Source organism: Eurosta solidaginis, chromosome 2 (assembly GCF_040869045.1).
Source record: "Eurosta solidaginis isolate ZX-2024a chromosome 2, ASM4086904v1, whole genome shotgun sequence".
Taxonomy (NCBI): Eukaryota; Metazoa; Arthropoda; class Insecta; order Diptera; family Tephritidae; genus Eurosta; species Eurosta solidaginis.
In genome coordinates, this window is record NC_090320.1 from 299,995,889 (window position 1) to 300,008,305 (window position 12,417).

Sequence of the window (12,417 nt, forward strand, 5' to 3'; positions counted from 1 at the left end):
CTATGTGAAACCACATTTGGCGCAAATAGGGCAATATGACATGTGCAAAGCAACAACAATAATAATAGACATACAAAAACTACAAACAGCAAAGAGTAGCTGACAAATAAACAAACACAAATAATATGGAATTTAAAACTTTGAATTGTTGTCACTTAAGCTCCATTTTAAACACAACCAATGTCATTGATGACTACAAACTCAGAATCATCATCATCATTGTTGCATCATTTATTGGCTGGATAGCTAAGTAGATGCGTTTGTGAGTTGCTGTGTCAGCAGTGGGTGGCTTACTGCGACATATTAACAGATCGCTGGCCTCAGTCGAATTTAGTTTCACTTAATTACTATTTCCCTGTCGCATTTGTCGCAAAGCACTATCAATTTTAATAATGATCATCAGTCGAGTTGACTCTTTTAATGCCCAACGATGTAGTTCGATTCGAATTTAATACTTACAATTGAAAGACAATTGATTTTTCATTTAGTTATCGGATGATTGAATATTTATTACAGCAACAATTAAAAGTTTGTAGATGTCAATTGATAGCATCGTAATGTCATTCGCTTAATGCGAAAAGAGTGACAGCTATCAAAGATTGTAAGAAAAAGATTAAAAATAATTGTAAGAAGGGAGTTCTAAATAAATTTATTTAAATATTTATGAGATGAGAAAGATTTAGCAAATCCAAAGTCCAATGGACAACCGCTACATAACCTATAGAAAAATCAGACTATTCTGCGGTTTGGCGAGACTGGAACTTGTCGCATCTAAACATGCTTCCGGCCGACTTTCAAGCCGCATCGAGAGTCAGGTAATCTGGGTGCTGAAAAAATACTGAGAAAGAGCAAAGCAGCACAAATACTTTACTTCCGAATGGCACAATTTGTCCCGCATTGGTTTGTTAACCTCGAAAACTTCAAATTGAGGATAGGAATGATTAGATGAGTCACGATCGTATATAAGCCAACCGACGGCTCCAAAATGGGCTCAACTGTGGGTCTTGAGTACACGAACATACCTGGTAAGGCAATTATCTTCTCTGACAGCCAGGCAACAATAAGAGTGCTAGCTGTTTTGCACTATATTTCAAATATTGTGGATGCATTCAAGAAACCTTTAGCTGCGTTAACCGACATGAGTATCCATTATCTGGATTCCTATTGATAAGGGAATGGAAGGCAATTCAATGGCGGATGAGCTGGCATGTAGGGGATCAGTAGGGAATAAATAAACTTAAAGTAGGTATATGTTTAGGCATAGTAAATGGGAAAATTCGAAATTTTTACATGAGCAAAACACAGCGCAGAACTGAAAGAGTAACAAGGGTTGTGCACTATCAACCAGATAGAGGACAACGATAAAAGTACAAGGAGTATAGAGCCGATACCCATGAAATTATATCTGTCCCCACGAGTCTATCTTCGCGCGCGTGCTCAAAATATGACTATTCTGCCGTCCTAAAAAATAATGTGAGCATCTACATACTTACCTCAGCGGACATATTGAACTTAGCTTGTTTGTAACTTCCCAACATACATATGTGCGTGTGTCTTTCTAAACGGTTTTATTTAGCTTGACTCTGTGTAGCGAGCAGCCGGCTTTCCGACTGGCAGGCCGTTGGTTAAGATATTTGTAATTAAAATCTAAGTAACTTCCCGATAAGCTACAAGCTTGAAACTTGGAATATAGTTCAGAACCCGATGTCAATTCAATAATAAGAAAATAAAGACTCGGATAGGTGGCGCATGGATCCAAATATTTCAAGAAATCGTATTTGTGGTCCGATTTGGATCATATTTGGAACACATAATACATACAAGAACAGAGACATATGAAAAAAATCGCCGCTAGGTGTCGCAAGGATCGAGATATTCAAAAAAATCGTATTTGTGGTCCGATTTGGCTCATATTTGCAACAAATATTACATACAGTCCGGTAGAAGTGACATCAAAATACTTTGGGGTACGAGGAGGGACAAGCATACGAGGCGTTGAGTAGAGTAAAGCCTTTGGAAGGAATTTGTATTGAGGAGTTAGATTGTCAGGAAAGAGTCCTTGTAATAATAAGGCACTAAATGATCTAAATAGAATGAGAAATAATAGGCAATTAAATAAAGTCTAAAAACTTGAAACTAGGTACTAGTCATCACACTCCTCATCAATCTGGGGCGTTTTAAATTTTATTCAGTAACACCCTATCGCCATATCCCGGAAGAATGTGCTTTATCAGCATCAGAGTACAGATGACGTACAAACACGAGAAGAATTGATCCAACCCTGAAAATAAAAGTGGAGCAGGAAATATTAATTTTTGAATTGAACTCATGGCTGAAGCGCCCACATGGAGGAGTCAACTTCTAACTGACCCGATTTTTAACACGACTCTGTTACTTCCGTAAATATCCATACACGAAGGGGAACGTTTGAAACCCTGATCAGCCTATAATGCGATAATATAGACAACAGCTTCTGCAAATGCGAACTGTCGCTCAATACCGAAGGAGAGTAGAAGAGACATTTGGCGACCTATACCCGCGCAGTATTATCAAAAGCACTGCCTGAGGAAGCGGCATATGAGATACGGTCAGCAGTAGGGCGGGTCGATTTAAAAATCGCTCATTGCTCTGTGAAAATCGTATTATAGGTATCAAAATAAGAAAATTTGCCGAAGGAACCATAGCTCTAATACGAATTCTGATGTCCCCCCCCCCCCCCCCTTTGGGTCGAACTTTTGGGTAGGGGCAATTTCAATTCTACCTGCTGTGTCTTGTGGTGGCTTAAAAAAACAACACAAGCAATTTTACGACATGCAAATGCATCACAGTGATGCCTTGGTTTTAAAAGGGGGTTGTAAAAACGCTAATTTCTAATAATTTTTTTTAATTTCTTTTCTATTACTAAGTTAAATTTATTTTTTCATTTACATATGTTCTGACTAAATAAATGTCTAAAGAGAAAAATAAACTCCAAAAAGAAAAAAACATAGGCATTTCCAAGTGGGATTTTTCAAAATTTGCCCCTACGACCCAAAGGGGGGGGGGGGGGACATCAGAATTCGTTTTAGAGGTGTGGTTCCTTCGGCAAAGTTTCTTATTTTGATCCCTAGAATATGATTTTCACAGAGCAATGGGCGATTTTTTTGCTTCCCCACAAATCGACCCGGCCTAGTCAGCAAAAATGTGAGGCACATAATTCTTACCAATTTTATAGGCGATTCCTGGCAAATTAATCTACATTGAATGATCGTACGATATCAGAATAAGAGATGCACAACGGAGACTAAAATTGTCATTTGCAATAAATTGGCAAATTTAAAATTATAAAGTCAGCGTTGCCAAACCGCAAATCACTTTCAGTCACACAAAGTGCCATTGATAGGAAATTGGTAATAAAAAATAACATGAAAAATAAACAAAAAAGTATCAGTAAAATATGAAGAATGTATCCTTCATTTGACACATAAGACGTAATTCGACATTTGGCAGCAGGACGAAAAGTCAATGACGGCGACAGCAGACGATAAAAACGTGCAAAAATAAAAGGAAATAACAATGCCACTGAATCTTTAACAAATATGCCAATATTGCTATTTGGCTTCATTGTGATTACCATTTTGTTGTTATTGTGGGTTGTAACTGTGCAATGTCTGAAATTTGCCGCCAAAAGTAGAAAACGGGTAGAAAAGTATGGCGAAATGAACAAATGTTTGAGACGGAGGTAAATTTTACGAATGCGAGTGGAATATTAAGGATTTTTATTGTGAAGGCGACAGTGACTGAGGGAAGTAATATAAATTTAGATTTCCACAATAAAAGGGTTATTGATGGAATTTGGAGGAGTTGTTTATGATATTAAACGAAAGTTGTGTTCGTATCTTAATTTATAACAAAAAGCTATGCCTTAAGCTTTAGTAAATTATATATGCAAATAGAGTCAAATAGTTGGCTGATGTGATGGGTCTCGATTCAAACACATTTTCACAGATAATTTTTGAATCACAATCAGCGTATTCATGTGAGCCTGGTTATCAGCTTAACTGCATTTGTGAGTTTAATTTTGACACAGTTAACAATAAAAAAATACACTACAGACAAATAATTTTTAAGCCCATAATACGTCGATAATGAGCTGAGCGGAATACCACCCTTCAAAAACGACCTATCTAATCAATCTTTTGAATACCGACCTATTTCACAATATGCTTGAGGAAAGCCCTATCTGTGCATGAGCCCAAGTCATTTTGATTTGAGTTGAGGCGCTTATGAAAACAATTTTGAAAAAGGGTGTTCTTCAACAGAATCCTGAGATTGAAAACAAATCCTAATATAGGACCCTTTTGAAAAATGTCTCGGACTAGGATGGATGATTTGGCAAATATTCGGAGTGTATTTCTGCCATGAAAAGCTTCTAATACTTTTTCCCTCCCACTGTCCCGCCCACACCCACTCACTTCCGTTCCAACTTCTAGTCCAATTCTTCCAATTTTTAAGAAATTTCAGTGATCTAGGAACTTGAGATGCCGGCAGGTAGAAATAATTCCTGAAAAATTAAAGAGAAAGTTAAGCGCATGATAGAAGATTTATTTATATTTATAGAAGTATATTGTCCTCTAATACTGGGCGGACAGACTACCCGGTCCCTTGCCTGCGATTCCAGGGAGATTTTAAAGCTATAATAGAAATAGAATACTGGCACAAAGGTGCAGAAATTACCCATGATACGATAAACGGGTACACCGACAATTCCAAACTAACGGAAGGGGTAGGGTCTGCGTTATAAGCAGATCCCAAAAGCTGCCAGATAAGGAAGGAAGATATAAGCCTTGAACCATATACAGTACACGGCCCGTTCGGATTGGGCGATATACAGAGCCAAGCAAAAAAACCATGGAATTAAGCGCGAGGCGAGAAAATGTCGAAGATCAAGCGCTTTTCTTTAGGATAACAAAGTTACCCTTATCACAAAAAAGAGGCTTATGACGGGCGTACTCAGAGTGCACCGCTTTCTAGCATCACATGCTTTTAAATTAGGCATCTTCAATGATAAAGGATGTAAGATGTACGGAAAAAAGAAACGTTTAAGTATTCATAACATTAGGGCTGATACTTAATCGGGTTTTTCCGCAGGGACGGAAAATAATAATTTTTTTTTTTCGGAGTGGAAAAAGTCCGGGTAAAAAAATTGACCTAGGTGAAAATGTTTGAGTTCCCAGGTATCCCTATAGTAATATCATGTCGAATCATGCAGCCTTTTTATTTTTCGAACTTTTTCCATAAAAGTCCACATATAAAAGTAACATCTGTATTTTTATTTTTTGAGTCCGATAGAACTAGTTACACTCAGACTTTTAAAAATAAAAGTCCGGAAATAAAAGTTAAATCAAGACTTTTATTTTTTAAGGCCGAAATAAGTCCCGCTTGATAACAAAGAAAATTATTTCGGATAAGCCGTTTCTTTGTTATCAAGCGGAACTTTTATTTCGGCCTTAAAAACTAAAAGTCTTGATTTAACTTTTATTTCGGGACTTTTATTTTTAAAATTCCGAGTTTAACTAGTTCTATCGGACTCAAAAAATAAAAATCCGAAAATAATTTTTATCTTGATCCAAATATATTTAAAGTCCAAAATTAATAGTTTTGCAAGGACTTATATTATAAAAGGAATAACAGTTTCAGCCCCTGGTTTTCCACTTGATCTTCACACAAATTCTGATAGCACTATGAACAGTATGTGAGGTCCTTATTGGCCGAGCAGTTGCACCTAACCTAATCTTGTATCCAAATGTATGAGCTCACTATTAGCACATGGTACAAATATCTGCTGCTATGCCGTTTTAATCACAACCATCTCACCAGTATTGATTTTCTTTAACTGAAACTAAAACGTTGATTAAAAATTCCAAGGTGCTGAGACAATAACAATAATACTGAAAAACCACAAAGCTTTATGAACTCATCTGCTCTGGCGTACGACAGCCAATCCGCTGACTACAAACAACTTTTTTTGTAACTCTTTAATTTGTAGTGAAATAATCTCATTCCAGTGGAAGTATGTAAATGATAATTAAATTTAAGTGAGAGGAAAAAAAGTTGACTTACCGCTGCCAAAGAAAAATTTATTAGTTCACAAACACAAATTTATTCAAAAATCTGGAATGAAAAATTTAAAAATTCAAAAACGATTAAATTTGTTTAATTCATTTGGTATTTATTTTCAAATATTAATATTGCGCATGAGTAAAAATTTGAATGAGCGCCAATTATTTAGGGTGTAACACCTTAATATCGAAACTGTACATCACATCTTTTATGCCTATCTGCCTGCGCCTGCCTTTATGCTATTCATATATCTATTCAATTTGATGCCATTCGATATAATTAACAAAATTGCCCTTACAGAGATTAAATTTCTGAATTAGCAAAGCAGGCGCCATTAAAGCGCGCACAACCGGCGGTCGATTTACGAGGCGCAACATTTTGCGGATGTGCTATTAATTGCGATTGCAAAGATTATATTTATTTTTTTTTATAGATACATACCTACAACTTATTACTAAAAACGAGTTTTTTTTACTATTTTCACACGCAATGAAAATACAAAAAAAAAAAACATCAAAATGAAAAACATGTGCTTTAAAACCCTTCTTTTGCTTAGGTTAGGTTCAAGTGGCTGCCGTCCAGATCGAAGCGGCACACTTAGGCCTTTATAGAGCCATTGTGAAACAACACGATTTGTTCCTACTCTCCTAATCAAACCACTTCGTTGAGTTTGTGAAGCTAACTAAGCGTCATGTATTGACCTCAGCTATATCAGTCAGATATACGAGAAACATCTTGCTCATAAAACCTTCCCTTCTTCTACCGAGCGCTGGACATTCACAAAGTGATTCCTAACAGTTTCAGGCTATTCTTCGTTGCCGCAGCTTCTACAATAATCATTAAATGGAGCGCCAATCCTTTCCACATGCGGTTCAATACAAACATGACCAGTGAGAAGACATACAACTAAGGAAAGATCCCTCTTACGGAGGGTCAGAAGCTCTCGCGATCTCTTCTCATTCCATTCCGGCCATGTGAATTTTGTCATCTATCATGATGCTTCCACCTGGCTCCGGCTTCCATCAGTAGAGCCTCCTTTATCTTGAGCTTGCAGGTGGAGAGCGGCATGCCCAACCTCTTCCAGGATGGCGAAAGTGGAAGGGAAGTACTCTTTCTTGCAAACTCATCCGACATCTCATTACCTGGTATGCCCTTATGTCCCGGAACCCATACCAGATGCAGAGTAAACTGTTCAGCCATCACGTTAAGTGATCTGCGACAGCCTACTACAGTTTCAGAATTAGTTGTGACAGAGTCAAGTGCTTTCAGTGCTGCTTGACTGCCTGAGAAAATATAAATGTGCTTCTGAGAGTCTGCCTTCTGCCTAAGGCAGTCCACAGCGTCTTGTATCGCCGTAAGCTCGGCCTGAAATACGCTACAGTGATCCGGAAGGCGAAACGATCTTTGTATGTCCAATCGTTCCGAATAGACACCCCCTCCGACCCTGTTTTCCAGTTTAGATCCATCTCTGTAGATCTGAATGCTGTAAGTGGGCCAATCAGGGTCAATAACCCACTGTTCTCTCTCAGGGATTAATATGTCGTATCTCTTGTTAAAGTTGGTATGTGGTTTGCAGAAATCTGTCCATTCTGGTATGCAGAATCTGTCGAGAATTTCAGTATGGTTGCAGTGAGCCCATGTGGTCAGTTTCCTCAGCATGTGCAGCTATGCTGCATATTTTATGCCTACTATATCTATGGGTAGTAGGTTCAGTAGAGAAGCTCGGCCTCAAATCTCTTCGGAGGTTATCGCGCCTTTCATTTATTTAGTAGGTTCAGTACTACATTCATAGCCTCCGCTGGCGTTGTGCGGATGGCTCCGCTTATGCATAGTAGTGCAGATCTTTGCACCTTTTGAATAACAAGAACCGTCGAGGATTTATTCAGGGCGAGCCACCATACCGCCACCCCGTATTGCAATATTGGCCTAACTTTGACCGTGTATATCCAAAGCACTATCATAGGGGGCATACCCCATTTCCGTCCAACTGCTCCTTTTCATGTGTAGAGGGCAACCGTGGCCTCACGGACACGTTCCGTGGTGTTTTGTGTCCAGTTCAATTTCTTAACAAGTGTGAGCCCTAGATAGTCGGCGGACTCACTTAACTTAAGCACTGTGTTTGCCAGCACTTGAGGTGAGAAATGTGGTATCTTATACCTTCTCGTAAAGAGCACCAGCTCCGTTTTATTCCTTCCTTTGCTTAATCCTGAAAAAAATTCGTATTCGACCGATAGTTGCTGTGTTGAGTGGTTTCTAACCTTCCAAAAGAATATTAGCTCATATTATTGAGCTGCCAGTTACTTTGTTGATCGGAGTTGATTGCGTTTAGAGAGCATAAATATTAAAACTTTATAAACTTAAATATTATAGTTGGGCAGAATTGCTGACTCGCCCTTTCCAACCTTCCAATAAGTTGACTGCAGCACTCATCCTTTATAACTGCCAGTTTGTGTACTGATTGGAATGTCATGCTTTCCGAAAGCATAACTATTAGTATTACGATAATTGTTACACTTTATACATAAATAATTTTGTAATGCAGCTTTCAGTAGCATCGCAACTAACCACCGGTTGCTTGGGAATCAATCCACCGATCCGTCATCGCCGACACACCTTCAAGCCACCAATCGCCTATACAACCATCGCAACAACCACAAGTGGTCGAAAGGACACTAACTAGTCCGCTGCAAGCTCAGCCACTGTTCACCGAAAACACCAGGAACAGTAAGGTGTCCGTCAGCCCATACACCGTTCACCCGTTTTCGGTACACCGGCAGCGGTACGCTGTCCACCGGCCTTACGCCAATCATCCCTTCCATCAATCAGAGGTTGATGACAGTTCCCCTCCCGGTGTGTGTGTGTGTATGTACGTCTGAAGCAAATACCAGCAACAAAGTAACGTGTATTCATTTAGAAAGGAAATAGGTGTCTTATCGACTCTGAATTAACTGAGTGCTACCCCAGCCTTCGACGAAACCCACCTTACAAATTCCTACTCAATCCATATAACTGAAGTAGTTTGCCGGTTCCCGGTGTTATACCTCTACTCAATTATCAAATTAAATCTATATACATATATACATACTATTATGAATATTAAGTTAACGAAGCACCTTCGGCGGATCAAAAAATTAATAACTCGGTATATTTAGCAAATTATTTGCTTATTATTTCGCAACTAATAAGCGACTGATACGCATACTACCTGCTAAGTCACATTTCGATCAACGAAGTGTAAGTCAGATTTTACGAGAGTGCTTCGGTAACTTTACATGAACTTAGTGAATCACCCAAAATATTCACTTAGAAAATGGCGGCAAATTCTTTCTCTTCGCCACTAATTAGCTCATAATTTGCACCAAAATACCGAAATTTTAATTGCTATTCCGCCGAAGGTGCTTCGTTAACTTCACGTTCATCGCAACAATTAATTTCGTGCTTCAGCGCAGAGAAGTAGAACCTGTTGGCAGGAGTGAGTCTCTGTTAGACTTCTAGACAAAATTTTTTTTTTTTTATTGTTAATGCTGGTTTCTAGATGGAGGACGACTTTCGCAGTCTTGGATATACATATACCATATATGATGACTTCTAGCACTTTATATAGATAGCCCTCGTTAATCGCAAGAACCACTATTTACAAATAAATTTTGCAATTCGTCTTCGTCTGAAATTCAAAACTCATGGCAGCAAATGCAAAGAAAGAAAATTGATAAAGTAGAAATACCTACCAAATGCTGGTCAATGACCTAACAATTAGAGGTGCCTACGACTTGGTCTGTCTTCGTCACATGATCGGCTCGTTAGCTCTCCATTAATTTATAGATATTTGTGCGTAATTTAAAGCGCATTAAGTAAAATAAACAAATCATACAAACATTCAGCCGGCACCACCCAGTCAGCATTTTAGAAATAGTTTTTTTCTTTCCGGGTTACAAAATAAATCACAAAACCCAAATTGCTCTAGGTTTAAAAAATCAAGAATGAGTGCAAGACTTGACTTGAAAATGGATATGCAGGTACACTTTGTTCCAGAGCTATGTATATACAATTTTCGCATTTAGTTTGGGCGATGAGGTAAAGATTCAGCATAAAGTTTGCTGGGTATACATACATACATTAATGCAAAGCTATATGTTATATACAAGTATACCTGTGACACAAAAGCAACAAAACTTTTACGCTAAAAAAATTTCCTAAAAAGAAACTAATTTAGAAAGTATACAACGTGAGATAAATGAAAATATCGACGTGTCTACATATCTATGCCTCTACTTTAGGATTAGTGTCGAAGATTCGGTAAGGATATTTTGCTTATTTTCGATCTTTAGCGGAAGCAATCGCACATACAAGCCGAAAGGGCTCTTATATCGAATTGTATCTGAAGCGTTGAGTTCTCACTAACTTATGTAATTACTTAATTGGCGCTTAAGGGCCCATTACTCATACTTAGCATAGACTTGACTTGACTTGAGAACTGTCACTTACAGCTCTGTTAAATGAACATTGCATGTTATTGATTACTCAAAACTTAGCAACACTTAACTTGACTTAGAAGTCTATTGAATTTTGATTTCCTATGTAAGTTCTAAGTGACGTTTACATTTTGAGATGCCATTTGTTTGTTTCCATTTCATTTTGACATTTTGTCATACAAATTGTCATTTATTTTTATTTTATTTATTAATTTTTCCACTCATAAATTAATTGTAGTACTCAAAATTAACTTTGTTTAAAAACCACCACTTTTTGTAGCAAATATTTCACAATAAAATGACAGCTGATTATGATACCGGATTGTATGCGCTAAGTGGAGTATAATCGTGGCTAAGTTGCCAAGTTTACGCCAAGTCAAGTCAAGTCTATGCTAAGTATCAGTAATGGGCCCTTTGACCGTTAAACGGCTATGGCCGTCCAACAAGGCGCGCCAGTCGCTTCTTCGCTCTGCCAACTGGCGCCAATTGATTACATCAAGCGAGTTTAAATAGTTTTGCACCTGGTCCTTCTAGCGGAGTGGGGGCCGCCCTCTCTTCTGCTTCCATAGGCGGGTTCCGATAAAAACACTTTCTTAGCCTGAGCGTCATCTTTCATTCGTCACATCAAAGTATTTAAATTAATTTACCTACTCTCGTGGCTATGCAAACCTTACCTAACGTTGTTATTGTTGTATCCGAAGGTTTTGGGGAGTGTTATCGATGTTGATGGTCCTTTACCCTATATAGATACGGTACGTTCCGGTAACAAAGCACCATTAAGGTACTAGCCCGACTATATCGGAAACGATTAATATGACCACATTGAACCTTCTTTTCCACTTACTAAGAACAGGAGTCTCACTACCTATAACATATCTTGATCAGTGACATTGGATTTTATAACAATGCATTATAAGCAAGCATTGAACGAGCCTAAAAATATTCCACACAATTTCGATTAACATAAGAGTATATCGACCTTTTCTAATAGAAAGGTCGTAATTTAAAAGTTTGGTTAAAAGGGACGTATCTCAGTTCAAATTTTGCAAATTTTTCTCTAATATCAATAATAATACTACATGCATTGACCTCTTTGAGGATTGAATAAAACCGAACATACAGATTAGGTTTCGAGTAATACTCTAACTTCGATCGCATACTGATTAGTGCAACCATAGAAACGAGCTGACATAAACAAGTTGCAAATTGTAGGACAGTGAGCCAACAAATTTTTATTAACTCCGGCTGCTGCGTCTTGGCAACGGCACGTGTCACTCGAGTTATTTGTCCTCATCATCTCTATGCGGAGAACAACATACAAACTATTTGTACTTATTGCAAAAACTTTAAGCAAAGGCTCATTGAATTTTATGTAGCTGCTTGACATTAGGGCGGTTCATTTAAATCAAATAAATGACGTTTTCCAGTCTCAACCCTTCAAACGATAATAGAAAGTATTAAAATATCACATTTAAATGTTGGTCCCGGTTGGAGACTAGATAAGGTTAGGTTAATAGGGCGTACGTATAAATTTCCCTTACTTTCACTCAAAGACATTTTGCTCCATTGTTGTGAGTACCCTGAGTGACTGCCGGATGGCGGCACATCTGTGAAACTAGATTACTTCCTAGTTGTCTACAAAGCACCTTATGCTTTTTCTGATGAGCTTAAGTAGGATTAAAAGATCCGCCTTTCCCACCTCTGCCAGACTGTAGAAAAACCGTGCGCCCAGAAATCTGAGTCGTCTTGTTTGCAGTCCGGGACATCGGCAGACACAGTGAAAAATCGACTGGTCTACCCCCACATCCTGACAGTTTCAGCAGTGGGAACTTATTGGCATGCG

The 12,417-nt window shown here is 38.2% G+C and overlaps 1 long non-coding RNA gene across 1 annotated transcript in view; it reads right to left on the bottom strand.

Annotated features, from left to right (window-relative positions):
* The window catches only part of LOC137241301 (uncharacterized), a 94,400-nt gene that overhangs the window by 51,089 nt on the left and 30,894 nt on the right, over positions 1-12,417 (bottom strand). The window contains exon 2 of the long non-coding RNA XR_010949960.1: positions 6,103-6,153. This is a non-coding gene — a long non-coding RNA (uncharacterized lncRNA). The remainder of the gene's footprint in view (positions 1-6,102; positions 6,154-12,417) is intronic.